The sequence below is a fragment of the Dasypus novemcinctus genome, chromosome 25 (assembly GCF_030445035.2).
Source record: "Dasypus novemcinctus isolate mDasNov1 chromosome 25, mDasNov1.1.hap2, whole genome shotgun sequence".
In the NCBI taxonomy this organism is placed as follows: domain Eukaryota; kingdom Metazoa; phylum Chordata; class Mammalia; order Cingulata; family Dasypodidae; genus Dasypus; species Dasypus novemcinctus.
Genome location: NC_080697.1, coordinates 20,796,431 through 20,817,611, shown reverse-complemented (window position 1 = coordinate 20,817,611; position 21,181 = coordinate 20,796,431). Strand labels below are relative to the sequence as shown.

Sequence of the window (21,181 nt, the reverse complement as noted above, 5' to 3'; positions counted from 1 at the left end):
CTAAAATTATTTTTATAATCAATGATTAATTGCAGTATTTAAAAATTTACCAACACATTTTTATGCATTTCTGTGCTATTATTTCTTGTAACCCATATCTTCCCTCTAGATTTACTTTCTTTCTTGTTGAAATACATTCTTTAATATTCTGTTTGCAAGTCTATAGATTGTAAAATCCCTTAGTTCCTGTAAGTCTGAAAATGTATTTCATTTGACCTTATTCTTTAATGATACTTGAGATGGCTTTAAATTTCTAGGTTGACAACTACTTCTCCTCAGCATTTTGAAGATATTATTCTACTGTTTCTTGGTATTATGTTGTTAATGAGAAGTTTGCTGTCATTTTGATTATAAATAACCCTTTTAAAATATTCTACTAGCTTTAAGAGTTTTATCTTCATTATATCTGAATTTTATCTTCATTATATCATTTTATCTTCCTTGATAATCTGAAGTTTTACTATAATTTGTCTAGGTATAGATATATCTTAATTTTGCTGCATATTTGGGGAGCACTTTTTATCTAAATAATTCTGCCTTTCTTCAGTTATGGAAAATTCTCAAATTATTTTCCCAAGTAGGTCTCCATTCCCTCCACTATCTTTCCTGACATCCCATTGGACTATATGACATTCTATCTTTCATGCCCCTAAACTGATTTTCAACAATTTTGAAAATCTCTTTGTCTCCTTTCACTGTTATATATAAGTGTAACTATCCAACTCACCAATTTGAACAAGACTATTCCAGAGTTCATCTCCCTTTTTAAGTTTTTAATTTTTATTTTAATGACTATATTTTTTATTTGTACTATTTCTAATTGGTTCTTATTCATATCCACCCATTCTTATTTCATTTAAGCCTGCTTTTGTTTTCTAACTTTTGGCTCTTTTCCTTTATTTACTATTTTTCATTTTTAAAAAGTTTTCCTTTATTTATCTATTTCAGCATATCCTAAATGCACGCCATCTTAAAATCAATTCAGATTGTTTCAAACACTTATTTTAATTTGAAGGGAATTGATATCCTTTTATTGATTTTTGGCTTTCTTCCTTGGCATATTTTCACACGATAGACTTTTTACTTGAAGATTCATTGTAAGGGGTGTTTGTTTTCCTGCCTCCCCCTCTCTAGCCATACTCATCCTCCCTGTCTTGTTTTCAGTTTTGCCTCTGCTGCCCCTCCTCTACTATAGTCCCTACACCAGAACCAGATGCAATTGCTGGGTCATTTGGTCCAGTTCTGGCCACAAGACATTGTCCCTAGGATGGTGGCCTACTAAAAATGGTAGCCTCCATGGCACTTTTTAGACTCCTTTTATAATTGGAGGAGCTCCCTGTATGTCAACCCTGCCTGCAGGCACCGAACCTTGAGCAGTACAGCCTTAGAACTCTACCCTGCAAGGTCCAGTTCCTAGTTCTGAGGGCTGCTTCCTTGCTCAGAGCCCAGCAGGCCTGCAGCTTGTTGACTCACTACTTTCCCTTTCTGTTCTGGGTTTGAAGAATGCAGACACGATGTCTATTTTTTAGCTCAGTTATTTCATTTCCATGTTACCCATCACCACTTTATACTTGGAGCAGGGACATGCAAAATGCATCATGTTGCTGAAAGTCTAGATTCACAGGGAATGGCCCAGGGACTGTCACCAGGCTAAGAGAAACCCATTTATCTTGGGGGTAGGGTGATCAGCATATATTACATTCTCTCTTACCATTTAGAATACAAGTACAGGAAGAACTGGGACTGTGGATCTCTATCACTCCCATGCATTTCCAGGATCCAGAAGACTGGCATGAAACAGTGCTTCACACATGTTATAAAGAAAAATAAATAAGCTACTCTTTGGGCATTTTTCTGAAGCTTTCTGATAATGTTGTTAGACTTAATTCAAACATCTATTCCTGGATCACAACTTCGGTGTTTCACATAAAGTCAGCACATTTTTAAGATCAATGACATCCTGAAGTCAGCTATTAACTGCAAAAGTCAGAGCTGCTTAAGAGAGATATGGGCATGCCCTATTTTATCACAAAGGAACAACATTCAAAATATAAGCTGATAAATATCCCACCAGTAAATTAAAAACAATAAGCAAATACCTTCAAATTGCTTTCACAGTATGTTTGGTATGTCTTTCTCTTTGAATAATTTGAATAAGGATAATTTGTTGATATTGTCGTTACCCCAAATTATATACCAAAGAAAATTAAAAACATTACAGAGGAGGAAATAATGAATAGCAGCATTTAATTAAAACCAAAGTGGTAATAATCAATGCCTGTCTAATACAATAATAAGCTTAATTTAATTTTTATTTCATGGGAAAAAAATCAATTGCTTATGGAATTAAATGACAGTAATTTTAAAAATGAAGGTTTTTCTAAAACAGAGTCCCAAGAGAATAACAATGTCAAAAAAAAAAAAAGGCAATTGTACAGGTCCACATCCATTTCCCAGTAGTGTTAATGGGGACATTTCCCCCAGTTAGCTGGACTCTGCATTTTGAGTTTCTGGGAAAAAATACAAAGCAATACTCTGACTTTCTGAAACTTAGAGTCATCAGAAAAGTAAACAAAAATTGGATTTCTAAGGTTTGCCAGTTTGGGATAATAGCCAAACAGGATAGAAATAAGCAAATGACCATATGGGGAAGCTTGGATGGATACTTCCCACCAGGTCTCTGCTGCAGGTAGGCCAGCAACTCAACGCTAGATGGGAGACAGGAGTGGGAGGAGGCCAGGAACCAGGCCCTCTCCGGCTGTGAGTGAATCTGCAGCTGAGGGAGTAGGATTTTGACAATGGGGTGGGATAGTTTTTCCAAGGCCCAGTTTGGACCTTCAGGAAAGGAGTTTGCACTCAATTATGATGGTGCTATTTATGAATACCAGCTTCAACTGAAGAAAGGAAGGGCTCTACTTGAGTTGGTTAATCCATGACTCTAAGACAAGAGGCAATGTGGTACAGTAAACCTAGCATCAGATTCAGGGTTGGAAGCCCCTGCCCTGTAGCCTAACAGCTCTGTGACCCTGGCAATTCAACCTCTTCTCTTTGAGTCTCTAATTCCTATCTGTAAGTGGGATTGAGGGTATTCATTTTGTCCTTCATCACATGTTCTTTTGATGATACTGAGGATGGGGAGAAGATATTTCCTCAATGCCTGCTATGTACCAGTCACCTTCCTAGGTATTAACCATGATCTCATTTAATTTCCTGCCCACTTACTGACCTAGTTGCCATTTAACTAAGACAGAATTAGGGCGACAGGCTGGGCCAGACCCAGAACTCACAGCCTGTGCATCTGCCCCCTCCCAGCAGGGCTTCATGCTATCCTGGTTTTATTCCTGGATCTCAGCCCATATTCGAAGGCAAAGGGGTACAGTGCGGTCGGAGTGATTTTGGTCTTCTCTGCTTGACTCACTTTCTTGGGTTGTTATTTTTTCTGCTGTACTCTTCCATGTAATTATACACCTCTATACACACAGGCATGCACACAGAGACACACACCAACCCCTTCTATTTTCTCTCTGCTCTGCTTAAACTGGACTTCAGAGCAGCAAGGGACCATTCTCCCATGCAGTTCTAGGTAACTCCAGAGCAGTTATCTGGACAAAACATGTACTTAATACGTATCTATGTAAACAACTAAACTATTTGCATCCTTTTAATTTCTGCAAGCTGCTTTTCAGACAACTAAGAAGTTCCTATTATTTACCCCTTAATAAACTGTCACTGTGCTCTTCAGGTGTCTACTTCTTCTTATCTGGGTAAGGTGGCATTTCATCATGCTATTGTATTCAGCAGAATGCCAGGGTCACTCCCTAACTTCCCAAATTGAGACTCAAACACCAATGATTCATCAGCGACTCTCAACATCTAATTAATCACAGCAGCACTGAAGCAGAACAGAACTAGCTAAAGGTAAGACATGACTCATAGTACCCGAGCTGGAGTTTGGCTTGGGCCAGATAATATTGGTGAGAATTGAGATAGCCTCTGTGGTCATATTTTTCACATTTCACTGAGGTGGGTTGAAAAAGCAAAGAATAGAAAACAATGAGGTCTAATTCTTTTCCTTCATAATTTACACATGAGTTTACCTCTCATGTAGTAAAGATATTTTACGGGGAGAACATCAAATCATTCACACCCAGTGGAACTCCATTACCACCGTGCACACTCTCAGCGAGACAAGGATGTTGGGTGTGGGAATACCAGGTAGGCTTAGCAGGAAAGGGAAGCTAGTCACGCACATTTGATCACAACCTGGCCTTCCTCCATGTCTTTATCTAAGTGCATTACTTTGGTTTCATGGAGCAGAAGGAGAGGGTATTACTTTACTAGCTAACTCAACACCAGTGTCCATTGGGTAGTTGGACCAGAAGCTCTGAGGAGAAAGCAATAGGATTGAAAGTCTACAATGGAGAACTCTCAGGTCACCACCTTCAGGGGTTTTGTTTTTGTTTTTGTTTTTTTAGAGGCACTCAAAGCAGAATTAGAGACGGACTATTAACTAGAGCAGAACTATGCAAATGAATAAGCAAAGGAAATGAAGAGAGACCACAATTATTTATTTACATGTTTACATCTCATATTAATTAGGCTGTGCATTTCTTTTAAAAAGGTCTTTTTCTTGTTTTTCCCTTTTGCCCCTAAGGATGGCATGATGCCTACTACTTAAACCATGCTCAATAAATGATTAATTGGATTAAATATTCCACAAGAATAAGCTCTTCCAAAAATGTTACATTTAATGTGATGCTTGACACTGCCCCAAGAAACAAAGTATGACAAATATGTTATCCAGGGTATGCTGGGTTGTCATAATGGTCAGAGGTAGGCTGGGATCTGGACCCAGAGCCTTATTCTAGGTTGGAGCAGGTGTGTGGGGAAACTGATACAGGTGCTGAGCCTGGAAATGGTCCACCGTCCTGTATCTGAAGGCCATGAAAATAGTCAGCTGGTTACACAGGCATTCTGAAGGGGAGGGGCGCAGCCCCACAGAGGAGAGAAACACGTTATCAGGAAGACCAGTAGCAGATGAGCACAGGCATGCAGGAATGGGGGGATTCTGTAAGAAATGGGACTCAGACGTTGGGCTCCCTAAAGGGCTAGGACTCCAAACTCTGAGTGTGGAGGCAGGCTCCTGTCTAACAGGGTCCAAGGCATGAATCAGGGATTTAGGTACCATGAAATAGAGTGGTAGCCAGGTATTATCCTGGGGGAAGGGCACAAGGGGTTAGAACTGGCCATGCAGCAAGTATGGCTGGATCCCAAATCTCAGAATATTACGTTTCTTAAATTGCCACTTCTTAAGGACAGAATTGCAGCTAAAGAGAGGAAGCAGCTAGCCTGCCAGCAGCAAAGTACATGACCGAGGAGGGCTAAAGCTCAGCATGGCATGGCCAGCAGTGCCAGGTGGCATGTTAATTTGTTGGTCTGGCTCATTTGCTAGCACGCTGATCACCTGAAAGAGTTCTCATGCTAGGTAAGGTGGGGAGCACTCAACCTTTAAATACTTAGTAAATGCTGACATACCTCACTCAAAGGTGAGCACTAGGAAGTTGTTAGAAGTGCCAGTTATCAGCTTCTGCCCCAGACCTGCTGAATCAGAAAGTCTGGGCATGTGGAGGCGGGCAGGCAATTCTGATGCGTGCTCACCTACGAGAGTGACTGGAGGAGATGGGGCTCTTAACTATTTCCATGTGTCATTTGCCCCTTTGGCAATCTGGTGAAGCCTATGGACCCCTTCTTAGAATGTTTTCAAATACATCAAACTATATAAAGGAAACTAATTATACTGAAATGCAGTTACCAAAATTTTTAAAAATGATATAGTAATATTTGCGCTTCTTTATGAATACCTTAAATAAAAGTATCTCATGGTGGATCCAATAACATCTGTAAGTGGGAAGTAGTGATGAGCCTAAATAATATTTCGAGATGTCCGCAAAAACTGTAATGTGATTTCTTTTGGCAACGAAAGCACATACACCCACCACTACTGTGGTTTGTTGCCTACATTCCTATTTTTTTTAAATGGTAAATTTCCATTAGAAATAGTAAAAATAAAGAGGTAGTTTTGTCCATACAAGTTCACTGGCCCCTCAATACCATCCAGTCTTCAAAGGCTCCAGGGAGCCCCATTTAAGACCTCTGGTATAAACACTTAATAAATATCATCCCACTTTAATTCTTTCCACTATGCTATTCTTAATATTCTTATTCAATGGATGAGGAAATTGAGGCTCAGAGAATTTAAGTGACATAGTCAAAGTCTTATACAGCAAATAAAATATGGAGTGACAATACCAGCCCTTGTGAAATCCGGTTTTCCTGGATTTCTAAGCATCTTCCAATGCTTAGAACTGCGCTGGCTCCATAGTAGGTGCTCAGAAAGTGTTAACCGAATGAATGAATGAATGAAAGAATCAATTGAGTGAAAGTCAAGCCTGCGCATGCTCTTTCTACTACCCATTTACCCTATGCTACCATTAAAAGGGGGACATTTCTCCTTATTTATCCAGAAGGCAGGAAAAGGTAAGTTCAGATCCCTGATCTGTTAGAGCCAACAGCTGAGCTTTGAGTCTAAAATTCATATTGAATACACATATGCGCAACATTATTCCTCAAAAATTGGAAAACAATTCCGCAAATTGAGAAGAGGAGCATCTCAGCAAGGAACTTGAATCCCTCTGTTTCCTCTTGGAAGCAGCTGAGCTTGTTTATGAAACAGATTGTTACTTTCATTCAACATGTGTCCTTCTTTAACTGACAAATTAGTTAGTGCCAGCAGGAGAGGAAAGAAGGCAGAGACTAACCCGGGAGGGGATGCGAGGAACCCAGGCTCCAGGAGAAATACAAATGAGGATAAAGAAACAAGGAAGGCCTTCATTTCTTCTAAGCAAACTACATTTTTCTTGGGGGCCTTTCATAGATGTCTAATGTTCTTAACTAACCACGCTTAATTTAATGACTTTAAAGGTGAATTGGATGCTGGAAATTCATTTACATAATAGCAATTCGAATGTTTATAAATTGTACAATCAATTAAACCCTTGAGAACAAATGTATAGGCTATAAATGAAATATCTTTCTAGCAGGATTAATCAAAGCTAATCATTTCATAAACCATGAAAAATACCAGCCTTGGTCTAACTGAAAGAATATGCTGCAGTTCCCATTTCAAATTACAATATTGCAGGGCTTGTTTTAATACTCAGTCATGTTATACTTAGTGTGTTTCCATAACCCTTTCCTTCTGAATCAGAATTCCTTCATCATTAGGCTGCATGATCTTGATGAATTCATCAACATGGTTGTCTTTGTAACAAGTGTGTATTGAGTTTGTTCTCCAAGGAGGACGTGGGGCTAGCCTCTGGGGATGTGTTGAGAAATAAGAGACAGTTTTTCCTTTGAGAGGAGAAGAGGCAAACATCCAAATCCTTGATGGTTCGGGCCAGAGTTGTTTAAGGAGGAGTGGTAGAAGAAGCCTCAGGAATGGGAAGAAAAAAATCAGGGCATTAGGGTGAGGCCCCCACACTGGACATTAACATCAAGGAGGTGGACACCTAAGCCAGGGAGGCAACCCCAAGCTGTCCAGGTATGTGGGTGCCTGTTGCAGATTAGCTGCAGGGAAGTGCTATGATTTCAAAAATTGACTTTGTAGTGGTGATTTAGGAATAGATCCTTGGCCAAATTTTAAAACAGATTTTTCACCAGGTGGTTTAAGGGTATTTAGAAAATAATGCAGGGATGACTGAAAAGCCATCACGGTAAACTCAGAACCAGGGGTGCAAACCAATCTCATTTTCTCTTCCGTTAGGCTTGCACTTGGCATGTTGGAAATGCAGTAGAGAGCATGCATCTCATTTCAGCACCTGATGAAATCTCATATGCCATCCTTTTGAATAATACTGTTAATAAGAGCATTAAGCAGGTCTGCAGTTACTTGGCCATCAAGAGCAAGGAGTATGGATTAATGTCTTTCCTTTGCCCTGTTTACCATTTTTATCCAAGACTGAATGAAGACTAGAAGGCTTGCCTTTCAGGTTTTCAAATGGCTCCAGCCAAGTAGCTTACTCTTGATGTTTTGACATATCCAATTTCTTTGGGAACTCTGCTCCAGTCCTTTGTCCCAAGGTCCAATCTCTCATCCCAAAACTCTGCCCCCGCCCCCACCCCCACCCCAGCCAAGGAAGGCCAAAAGCATCTGCATCATTGAGTGAGCATCAAGTCCTTTTGTCCCATAACAGAATGAGCTTCCTTGGGAGGGAAGTTAGAATGTTTTCTAGGAGGTTCCTGTGTCAATGAGGCTGACAAAGGTGATCTCTAAAGCTTGCTGAGTTTATTCTCTGAAGAGAGCAGGGTACAGTGGAAATAACATTGGCTTTCAAGACACAACTGACTTCACGCTTTACTGCTTGCGTAAATCTCAGGTTCCTCATCTGTATGACGGGAATAACAATTACTGCCTCATAGAGTTGTGGGAGGATGAAGTGATGTGGGCTAACAGGCACACAAAGCGTGAAGTGGGCCCTTGTAAATGTTAGTTCCCTTCTCTTTCAGCACTCAGCTCTAGAGTGCACTTTGTGAGCAGGCTGGACAAAGCTCCCCAACAGGTGCCAGGCAGAGGCCTGGGGACTTGGTTAGTGATGCAGCCCCCTGCATCCTTCTCTGCAAAGCCATCCCTCCTAGGATAAGATGGCACCAAGCATGGTGAAGCGCAGACTCCTTCTATATTTGAATGTCTGATTCTGCCAGAGCAGCAGGGAGGCAGAGGGGTAAGGGCAGAGACACCAGTTCTCCCACCACCTTGCCGTGGAGCTGCAGACAAGTTGCTCAGCCACCCTTGAGGACACTATCCCAGTGTCCTCATATGAGTAGTAAGATGCACAATCCCCCAGTTGATGGGTTTGGGGAGAGCTGGATGACTTAAGGTCTGTGAGAGTGCCTGGATCAGAGCCTGGCATTCAGAATGTGCTAAATAGTAGCCGTTTTTAGTATTACTTGAGTGATAACAGCATCAAGAAAACACCCCCAGCAGTTGGTTCTTCCGACCTAGTAATGGTCCACCTAGCATCTCTGCAGATGGTGAGGGAGAACACAGATAAGAAAACTGAAGCAGAAGGCATGGGGCAATATGTGGTGGAAGGTGGCGGTGATATTGCGGTGAGCTCAGCAAATCAGATGGTGTTGGAAGGCACACCCAGTGGGAAATTGGGAGCAAGGGAGTGAGTCCTAAACAGGGACTGGTGGGGGGAAGTTACAGTTGGGCTCAGCTCTAATGTTAGGCTCTACCCTGTCTAGGTCTAGAAAGCACATGGCAACCCAAGTCCTTTCCAGACCAAAAACCCTTGCATTCCAGCTCTTGTTGGCTTTGGGAGATGGTACTGAAATGGGATTCTTTGGGTGTCTCAATCATTTTGTCTCAAGGCTGAAGTCTTGGGATTGACTTCTTGCATGGTGTATTTTATGCTATTGTGATAAGTTCAAAGCTCTTTTGAGAGCATGTGTGTGTGTGTAGAGTCTCAGAATTCCTGTTAGACTTCAGCTGGAACTATTTTCTTTCTTTCATGTACTTGTTCATTCTGTAAATATATGTGGCTCACCTACTATGATAGACTCTGTGCTTTTTGCTGTATCTGTCCAAATTGCTATCAGGTTCTCTGTTTTTTAAAAAATTCTTCTTACACATTTAACATTTGACATATTGCAGAGGTCAGTTCTTATGTACAAGAAGTAAATTTGTAGACCTGGGGTGGACCTTGGAGAATGTGCTGGGATCTCCTGTCTACCCTCCGGATCTGCTTTCTGCCCTGTACTCCCCTCCGCTTTGTACCTCAGAAACTGAGCTCTATGGAGTATGTCCCAGGCTCCTTTGCACTTTGGCTTTGGATTGGCTTTGGCCAATGGAGAGCATTATGGGAGATCACAGGGAGAGAAGAGAGTGGAGTTGGGCTATCTATTTCTCTAGCTTCCTTCCAGCAGTCTGCCCCTGACCAAAGGTTACCACCTTTCTCAAGGTAGCCATCTCCAAACCACTCTCCCTCTGGGTTCTAGTAACCATGTCCTCCCCTAGGCTCTTCAAGACTGGAGTAGGCTGGCTGGTGCTTCCTGCCCTGGGATCCTGCTCTAACCCTTCCCTCACCCTGCCCGGCCCACTCCTTTGTGAAGACTATAAACTCCCCTCAAACAATCCCATTTGAAAGTGCCCTCTGGTTCCTGCTGGGACCTTGAATGATAAAGATCATCTGTTTTGACAGGGGGAAGCTCAGGAAGTCACATTCCCAAGATCACTCAGAAAGCCAGGATCCTCATTTAAAAAGCCGGTGATGAATATACAGAAAATTGACCCAGATTTTTCTGTTTTCTTGTATTTAGTCTTTTTTCTAAGTCCCTGGAAAACACTGTCAGGAGGTTTCACAGTGTAATTAATTACACTGGCACATCCAATGAGTGGGGCTATGATTTCAAAAGTCTACTCTAGATGCTGATAAATTAAATAATGAAATGCACATTTCAGTTTCACTTAGGAGAATCCAGTCCTAGTTGAGGGGAAAAGCACAACCTCAAATTCTTTTATAAAGGGGAGATTTCCCCTAACTCCTGCTCTGAGAGCTCATTCCCCCACCCACCATGGTTCGTGCCATTATTTGCTCAGAACTCTACTCAGCTCCCTTGCAAGGGTCAAATGAAATCTCAAGTATTTTAAAAACTGTAACATGTTTTACAAAATGCAAAACATTATAGGTATTTAGCTGATAAATATCTGATTTAAGGAAAGCATATGCATATAAACAGCTTGTTTGTTCATTATACATGACATCAGATCCAAACTCTTGAGAAAAATAATTTAAGGTCCTCTAAAAATGTACTGCCTTTTCTCTACAGCTCACTTTTTCATTAAGACAGTGTGGAGTAGTGGGACTAATACGAACCATCCATATTCAAATCCTGGTTCAGGGTCTTTGTGTAGGTTGCACCCTGCTCAGGGATGCCACAGCCACAGCTAAGGCATTCACATCATAGATGCTGTAGATCTTTAATTTTTATGACTATTTTCCATGAAAGGGTAGTAAAGTGACTTCTCTGTTACACTGGTATATTATGAGAATTTTACAATAGATGAAAGTAAAATGCCTTGGGGAAGGGATGCCTTTTACAATTATCATCTTGTCCTAGTGTCACATAAAGCAACTATATGAGTTCATGAAAGTTCTTTAACTTAACCCTGGTTTCCTATCTAATCAATGGGCATCCCTTAGAATAGGGATAGCAATTATTTGCCATGGGAACCACAGTACGCTCTGCCCATGGCAGATTCCAATAGCCAGTCCTGGCTCCCTTTCTCACCAAAACTGGGTGTAATTCACACAGTGCCCCAGGCAACCACTACCAAACAAATGGGATTGGCATGCTGGCAGACACTCATTTCCCTTCACTGCCTAAGAGGGTTGTTATGAAGATTTCAAGATGATGAATTTATAGTGCTTGGAACATGATGATCATTACTGTTATGTGAGAACACAAAACTTCCACCAGGGCTCTCTGAATTTTCTCCATGTCTCCGTAGAGCATTCCCTTTATTGGCAATAAACTCTTCCCATCACAATTCATCGATCAAATAATGCTCTGCATCAGACAGTGTGCTTGAGAACCAGAGCGACCTGGGTTCCCAGCTCTGAGCCCATCCTCACCAACTTCAGCTCACTTGCGCCCCTCCTCTCTAGAAGGTCTGCACAGACACACACTCTGCTCTCAACTAACCAATCCTCGATATGTAACTTTGAAAAACTTCTTGTAACTTGTGTCTAGGCTCTGTATTCCATTTAATTGGGCAAATCTCTTGAGGCGAGAATAGTTATCTGCCTTTTAAGTTCCTTTCCCCAGCCTGGCTCATGGGAAACTAATTGTTTTGGTCACGCAAGGGGGCCTTGAAAAGTAAGGTATGGTCATTTGTTATAATCACTCCCTGGTTACTATTTTTTTTATCTGAGGCTAAAAAAAATGAATATAGTAATAAAATGACTATTGCTCTCCTGGTCCAGAAAGTAAATTTATTTAATTTTCTTATCATCTCAATTCCAAAAAAACACACCACAAACCTAATTGAGAGTGCTTGATATCTTTATAATACAATCACTTATAATAAGTTAGTGAAAGTTAAAATACTATCTCTTACAACATTACTATTACCTTCTTTAGGATTCATTTCTTTCTTTTTTTTTTTTTTACTTTCATTTGGTCAAATGCATTTCAGTAAGTGCATGTGGGAGCCGGAAGAATGATAAAGAATTATGGGCTTCAGTATTTATTCCTTGCTCTCCTGAAATAGCAGCTATATTCCTTCTGCATGAGATGGCATTTTGACTGTAGGTAATATGATTAATGTTCAAATATGGCTTGAAGAGTGGAATGGACGGCATGGTGGTCGAGTGGCGGGTGGTTGACCTCCTTTACTATTTAGGCAAAGAATTCATATAAAATAAGGAAAAACAACAGAAGAGTTGAAATGTGACCTATTAACAGAAGCTTGTCGGGATAGGGTATGTGTGCAGAGAGCCTACTATATGTGGGGAGCATTACTGAAGCTTTGTGATCTGATGGCTTCATCTGTAAAATGGGGTATGGAAATCACTCCCAATGACACCTCCATTGTCAGGAGGTTGAAATCAGAGTCACAGGTATAGTTGTGCAGGTTGGGTCCTGCTCTGAGCACTTGCTGATGGGAGAAATGGGGTCCTGATCTAGCTGGAGAAGGGGTGTCTTTTGCTCGTTTGTCTGCCCAGAGTGGGGGAACTTTTTCTAATCTGCAAGAAGGAGGCATTTGTGCTAGCAACCCCCATGCTTGAGACAAGTATGAACAATATGAATATTCAGCCAGGGGCTTTCACTTTTTCCTAATGGGTGTCTTTCCCTCCCACTAATGCAGAGATTATCATTATAATCAAACAGTCAGAAAGGGCTGCAGGAAGCAGCCAAGGATGTAGATTTACTGGACCTCAGCATTTTGAAGCTGGAGGATCGTCTATTCTCAACACTCCATTTTGCAGAAAAGGAATCCAAGACTCAGAGGAACACACCTCCCAGCCCAGCCCCCTGACACCCAGGACCCTACAAAAGTCTTACCTCAGGTCATGAAGCTGGCTGATGGGAATGAGAACCCAGGATTCCTGCCTGGCCTGAGCACGTTAGAAGCAGGTGTTGCCCCATTCTTCCTTAGAAGGATGTCTGTCCTCCTAAATTTGTTGGCACTTTGCGCACCTCCTGGCCTGGGTGCCCTCCACATTCAGGTTTTTACAAATACCTGGATTATAATGCTTTCCTCACCATGTCTTCCCAAAACACTCCCTCCCCAACTCCACCCTACCTGAATCCTGTTACATCCCTTCAGGCTGTCCCTTCACCCAGGTTTTCCCATGATTGCTCAAGCTTTCAATCCCAAACTTCGGCTTTCTCTTTCCAGCTCTGAAACCTCCATGAGTAGCCTCACCTTTTCCCATACTGAACACTCTTCAATGGAAGTCAATCCCTGCCTCTACCCTACCCACATTCCTGCCCTCCTGATGCCTCCAGGTTGCTTCCCAACTGTAGATACATTTCTATCAATAAGCTTTTCCTCTTTTTGTCCTTACCATCCAATTAGACCTTCCCCATCCTGCCCAGCATTTGATTTCTATATTCATCTAACACATCCTTGCCATCACCATGTCACCATCCTTGGGGACATTTCAACTTTCTCCAAATACCTGGACCTCACAGATTGTTGACTTAAAAGTGAATGGTCTCCACTCCTCATCAGCACTGCTCTCCTTGGACCCTGCCCTACATCACAGCTCCTCCTTGAACGTGATTTCAGATTCCAAAGGACCTCGCTGACTACATTTTCCTTTCCTTCTGCCTGGATTGCCCCTCTTTCTTCCAGAATCATCTTTTCACCCTCATCATGATTCTAAACCCTGACTTCTTCATGTCCTCATAACTCCCATGGACCCTGATTTCCTGACCATCCAACTTAGCTTAGCCTTCATGGCCTTAAGTTTTATCCATGCTCTTGCCCACCATGAGAAAGCATGTCCCTATAGCCTATTACTGATCCTGACTTACCCATCCCCATCCTGGTGAATCTCCCATTTGCTCTCTTCCTTCAGGCCATCAGAAACCAAGCGTTGCTGGCACATGCCATGTCTCAGTGCCGACTGGTCTCATAAACACAGAATCTGGACCTAATACTTTTATTCATCTGCCACATTCCCATAACATTGGCTCCAAACTCTCCAACTCTTTTCCAGCCTTTAAGTCTTTGCCTGTCTTCTCATACTCAGCTCTTGGTCTTTCTGCCTGCCTCACCAAGTAGACTGGGATGTCTACCAGAAGACTCTAACTTTCTCCTCTCCTAAGCTTTTCCTGAGACCTCCTCTATCTCCTTATCCTGTCTTCTTGTCTCAAATGAAGGTTTCCCCTTCTCAGTCTTCTAGAATCTTTCAGAGCATCTTTCCTTTTCTTTCAATCTCTGTGCTCCTTACTAAGTCTTCCTTCTCTCCCCTCCACTAATTCTTACTCCCTAGCCTTCAAGTTTCCATCACCATCCTCCCTCCTTTACAGTCAAACTTCCATTTCTTATTCTCCAATCACTTGCTATTTCATTCTTTGCAGCCTCACTTCCATGCTCACGATTGTCCCGAAGATACTCTTCCAGGGGTCACTAGTTACCTCCAATTTGTCATATCCAAAGATCTTTGGCCAGCTACTGTCACCCCCAAAGCCCCTACTTGAAACTTTCTGACTCTTCATTTCCATCCACAGATGAATCTTCCTGGAGCAAAGCTTTTCACAGTCACCCCTTCTTAAAATGCTCCAGCACTGCCCCTACCACATAAACTAAAAACTTTTCAATTTACCTTGATTTTTTCAGGTCTCTCTACAGTCTGTCCACTTTCCTGCCTTATTTTCCTAAGTTATAGGGCAGCTTTCTAGTCCTGAGCTATTCCCACCAAGTTAATCTGGGGGGACCTGGTGATAAGTTATCTGGTGCCTAGTACTAAGACAGGTTAACCAGCATTAAGTTGAATTAAGATTAACTTGGATGGAGCAACATGGGGCTAAGTTTCACTGGATGTTGTCAAACCAATGAGTTTTCCCTGGTTGTACCTGGTACTTTCTCACCTCCATGCTTTCACTGGCCTCTCCTCTTGGTCTCCTCTTCCCCATATTCACATGTCCAAATGATCCCTAGAATTCCAACAGGAATTCCTTCTCTTTAATGAGGTCTGCCTTGAATCCGTCATCAGGAGATACTCTTCCCTTTGCCACATTCCCCTACCACTTGATTTTGTAGCATGAGCCATCTTTCTTCTCATCAAATCATTCTACTTTCATTTAAGGAACTTTAAATGAAATTCTTGTACCAGGCCCTGTGATAGGCCCTGAGTATACATTGGAGGTGAAAAAACAGACTTGTCCCTGCCCTCAACAAGCTCATAGTCCATGTCACACCCTCATTCCTGGGTATGAGTCACATCTCCCTTGATGTCTCTTGAGGGTACAGACCATTGCTATTTCCTTTGGTGGCCTCTGGCTCCCTAGCAGAGCCTCTTGTCCAGAGCTGGTGCCCAATAAAGATTTGTTGAATGAATGAACCCAATACACATTTGCATGTGTATTGCAATAGTTCAGTTTTATAAATACAATAACTTGAAATCTTTCTCTTGAAGTTTCTTCCCCAGAGAGTGTTTTCAGTAGAACTTACCTCCAAACACAGCATGGATCACTCAAGGTTTTATTACAGAGCGGTCCTTGTGACTCCATAAATCCTGAGTTCCCTCAATATAAAATGCCATTGAATAAGTAGAACAACGGCATAGACATTCTGTTTATCAGGGGCTTAGTATTAAGATAGATTAACTTGGAGAGAACAGCACCAGTCTGGGTATTTGCCCCATCCCTCATTCTTATTGTGATTAATGAGATGGGGCACATGTTTTTTCTACTTTGCCTAAAAACATATTGAGTTTATGCCTCATCCCACAATGTTAAATATTATCTTAGAGTTACATTATCTCTTACACAGATGGATGGACCTGGTACTGTGTGTGCTGATGACAGTTTTCCTGAAGTGGAACAAGGATTAGTAAGGGAATCATTCAGCCATAAGTACAGCTGGAAAACATGCAGAAACTTCGGGTAACACTAGAATATACAAGCATGAAATGAATACAAAAGCAAAGTATTAATGATAAGACACAAAGGTGCTGCAGACCAAGACCAAAGCAGTAAGGTAGACATGTCTTTATGGTGGGCACCTACTCAGTAATAATGACCATCTTGAAAAAGCAGAACATTCTAAGGGATCATGTCCTATGTTTGTAACTTAAGTGCCTCAATACTGGTTTAGGATTCATAAATATTTTGAAATTAATGAATTTATATTTTTCAAAGTATTTTCTTAGTTATTATTTTATTGTTAAAACAACCTTATAACATAGATAAGTAATATATTATCATTCTCATTTTATGGGTGAAGAAACTAAGGCACAAAGTGGCATTCTGAGTTACTCTGGATTACCAGGGGGCTAGGATTAGTAATCTGGTATCTTGGATTTACGTCTAGGGACTATTCTTTCACATAATTCATTCATCTTTTTAAAAAAATGTTTGCTGAGGAACTAATATGTTCCAGGTTCTGTACTTGATTGTGGGTAAGGTTGAGAGAGACAAATAAGGCATGATCCCTTTCCTTGGAGATATCTCAGATTGCAGAGGGTATGGATGTGAAAACGAATCACTGCAAGTTTTCAAGAGCAAGGGCAGAGGCTTAGGCACATGGAGGTCCAAGATTCTACCTTGGCCTGGTGAAGCTGGGAATGTTTTAGAGAGGAGGTGACATTTCAATTCATGGAGTTTTCTAGGTAGGCACAGTAGCTTAAGAAGATCTCATCCTAGGGACCTGTGCAAAGATGTAAAGCTGCCTGCATCTTCAGGGAATTCTCAGTCAGCATGGCTGGAATATGGGTGTTGGGGTAAGGAATGGTAGGGGACAAAAGACAGTAGCAGGGGCTGGATTCCATCTGACATTCAAATGGCTACATTTATGGAGTACCTACCAAGTGCTATCACCTTTGCTTGATGCTATAGATCCAGTGGGTAATGGAGTAGATGAGGTCCTTGGCTTCATGGAGATTCCATTCTAGTGAGGGGAGTCAGGTGATAAACCAAGACCCAAATACATTAATTAAATAATTATAGATTGTGTGTAAAAGGAAATAAGGATGCTATGATAGAGAAAAACAGAGGTCACAGAAGGCATTCTTCAGGTGGTGGTATTTTAACTGAGATGCAAAGGGTGAACAGGAGATGACAGTATAGAGCTGAGGGAAGGGTGTTCCATGCTGAAGGTGCAGTAAGTGCAAAGGACCAGTAGTCAGAAGAGTTAGATGTACAGTAAGTGATGGGAGAATAGTATGAGAAAAGGTCAGAGAGGCAGGTTGGCAAAGTCACACAGGGCTTTAGGCCAAGATTTTATTTTAAGATAATGGGAATCTATTCAAAATTTTTATAGGACACTGAAACCATTTGATTTATATTTTTAAAATTTACCCTGGCTGCTGTGTAGAGAATGAACTACAGGGGAGCAAAAGTGGAAGCAGGAAGAGCAATTAGGAGGCTATTGCTGTGATCTGGGTGAGAGATGATGGTGGCTTGGACTAGATGGTGGTGGGGAAAGAGAAAGGTAATTGGGAAAACATATACTTTGGAGATAGAATTGACAGGGGCATGCTGTCAGAGTAGATGAGGTAAGAGGTGAAGGAGGAGACAAGGAAGAACCACTGCCTTTGGTAATGCTCAGATGGTGGTATTATTTACTGAGGTTGGGAGGTGGGTGCTGGAGGCCGACTAACATGGGGCAACCTGGAGTGACTTTGAGGCTCATCAGCAAGGTTGGGCTTGATTCCATGGGAAACAGGGAGCCACTGCATGATTCTAAGCAAAAGAGTAACATAGCCAGACTGGCATTTTAGAAGGTCGTTACTGACAGCTGCATGGGGAGTGGAGGTAAGGAGCCTGGAGGCAGGGAGGTTGACTGCAATGACCAAGACAAGGAGTGACCACAGGCTGCTTATGTCTTGTGGAAATTAGGCAATGACCAATTAGAACCAATGATCGGTCACTCCAGGTGGCCAGTTCTATGAGGATCATGGAGGAAAATGTTTTAGCCTGGGAGGGGATAGAATTGGATGGGGTAAGGATTGAGAGTAACTTGAAAAACTTTGGGGCTCCTTGATGGAGCTCAGCATGGGAAGACCTGCAGCTGGGCTGCTCTGTGGTGCATGGGGTCAGGTGCCTGATAAATTCCTTGCTGGCTGGGATGCCCTGATGGCTGTTTCCTAACCCTCTGGGCCACCAGACCTCACACAGTCCTCCAGCACACCTTAACCAAGACTTTCAGGGAGGGACAATGGGTCCAGAGCCCTGCAGTTGCCCCAAGGCTCCCTGGGTGTATGCCAGATTCTTCTCAGTAGACTTGTGGAGGAATAGACAGCTCTGGAATGGCTATACTATCTTTGGGGGAAGTAAGTTCCTTGATACGGAAGATGTTCAAATAGACTGGACACCCTTGGTAGGGACTTCAACTCCCAGGTGGAAGTTGTACCAGCTGTCCCGAAGGTCTCCTTCTGCCAGAGATTCTGATTCCTCTAAGGGTCTGATTTGGAGCCCTGTGTAGGGTTAGTGATACCTGACAGGACTGGAATCCCACTCTGGGCAGAGGAAATCAAAAGGAGGCTGGAATGGCGTCCCTGGCTGTGCTAGGACCTATCTATGACAGCTGCAGACTGCAGGTCATTGCTTCATACTGATCAATAGGCCACCCAGGGACAGCAGTGGCCATACTACACATCAGAGCATTCCTGGAAAGGCAGAGAAGTTGTCGTTCCAAATGCAACACCAGCACCATTAGCTTTATAGTAATATAAAGCCGTCAAGGGGGTCCCATAGCTTCCCTAAAGAAAACACAATGAGAGGTGGAGAAGTTTGAAAACTCAAAGAGGGGAGGACTCATTGAACGGGAAAGAAGAAAAGGAACCTTTGGCTTGGTTTGGCAGTTCAGCAGCAGCCCTGCTGGGCTGATTACCAGCATTCAACATGGAATGCCCTGGGACGTGGAAGAAAACTCAGGCCTCATGTAATATAAGTGGCTGCAGACATTGTAATAAGCACAACCCTGAGCTGATGAATTCTGGCTTGCTATATATTTGTGGTCAGCCCTCCCACAGCCAGTCCTCCTTGGAGAAGCATTTTTACTCTCCTGAAGGTCTTTAGGGTCAACACTCTTCAGACTGAGTGTGGCTGGGAGAAGTGTGTCTGACTAGCAAGTCTCCAACAGAGATGTTGTTCTTGGGGCAACAGGACTCAGTTTATTTCTCCATGTACAGACTTCTCAAATCTGGAAGCAAGCCTTGGGCATTTGATCCCTTTTTCAGATTCTGTGTGCTTCTCGCTTTTCTTTGTATTATTCTATCAGACAAATTACTACAAATAACCAATTGCTTTTTCTGATTGGGAAGACCAAGGAGCAGAAAACATGACTTGAGATTGGGGTAACAAGTGTCAAATAGAGACTGGGGGCTGATCATCAAGGGAAAATATGGACATTCTCAGATATAGACAAGGTGAGTTCACCTGGGCTAATGTAGTCAGACATTTTAGAAAATGTGGGGATTGGCTTTAGAGGTTGAGCAGAATTTGAAGGGGGCAAGGAAGAGCTAAGGAAGCCACTTAAAGTAAGAGGCAGATTGATCCAAATCGGGGAATCAGGGCTCAACATTCACGAACACTTCTGTGGTGTCGGAGCACAGCACAGAGCCCGGGGCTTGGGAGACAGTGTTTGAGGGATGAAGGAACGAGTTAAATCCAAACACTTCCTGAGAGGCAGGACCTTCTCCGAACAGGAGTAGAGAATGCAGGCACATACACCTGAATCCTGACGTATGACCAAGTGAGTGTGTCCCCATGGTAGAGCGAGGCCACTGAAGTCATCAGCTGGAGCTTCTGAAGGCCTGCTGGCCAAGTCACCTACTGATGCTAATCAGGAGCTGTGTTTTAGCTCCCCATGTGGATTTGCCTACAGGCAGAGAATGCACTGGCCAGCCAAGGAGAGAATTCACTCTAGTCATTTTGTGTTTTATTGGGCATTTTGAAAATTTATGATTTACATATGTCTTTTGGGAATGTGGTTAGCGTGGGTCCTAAGCCATGCTGTGTGGCCCTGCAAAACTGAAGGTCTGATCTAGAACTTGGTGAGTGACCTAGAAACTGCCACCCTGCAGGACCTTGCTGGCTTTCTTGAGAAGCTTTTTCAGCATCCAACTTCAGATGTGTGAGGAGAGCAGAAGTTACATTCAGTCCCTCCCTAACTTTGTTCTGGCCTCTAGCCTCAATTAATGTCTTCATGTGGACACTCAGATGCATTTCCTTTAGACCCTTGCTACCCAAAGTGTGGAAATGTCAGCTTCACCTGGGAGCTTGTTAGAAGTGCAGATTCTCAGCCTCATCCTTTACCTACTGAGTCAGAATCTGCATTTCAACTAAATCCCCAGGTGATTCATATGCACACGGAATGTTGAGAGGCACAGCTGCAGACCTTTGATTCAGGGTTTTCCAAGCTTTTCCCAGTCTTGTGGGGTGCATTATTAAACAAAGAGATTCCCAAGCACCTCCCTGGGTGATTCTGTTTCAGTAGTTATTTTCACTTCACAAGAAAGGGAAAAAAAAGATTAGAAATGGAATAGGAGTAGTGTGTGCAGGTACCCCCAGAAGTGAACCCACAGAGAAGAAGGAGACCAAGCCTGGGGACCATGGTCACAAGTGGAAGGCTTCCCTCCAAGCTTCGAGAGGAAAGGGCATTGCTTTTGGTGAATGTTTATAAGCAACAAGAAACAAATTGGGGTATTCAACAGTTAAATAACAATTCTGGCTTTGACCTTTATCAGTATTACTGATTTCAGCTCTCTCTCTCACTGAAGCATCTGCAACACATCCCTGGTTTCCTCTAATAAAAAATAAAATAAAATAATAAGCAGCTTATTTTTTAAAAAAGAAAGTAGCCAAGAGGGAAAACCTTAAGGAGAACAGGGATTCCTCCAACCATGGAAAAGGCTTTTTTAAAAGTAAATTAGATCAGCAA

The 21,181-nt window shown here is 42.4% G+C and overlaps 1 protein-coding gene across 1 annotated transcript in view; it reads right to left on the bottom strand.

Annotated features, from left to right (window-relative positions):
* Positions 1–21,181, bottom strand: part of ALK (ALK receptor tyrosine kinase) — a 769,970-nt gene that overhangs the window by 337,276 nt on the left and 411,513 nt on the right. The window lies entirely within an intron of this gene.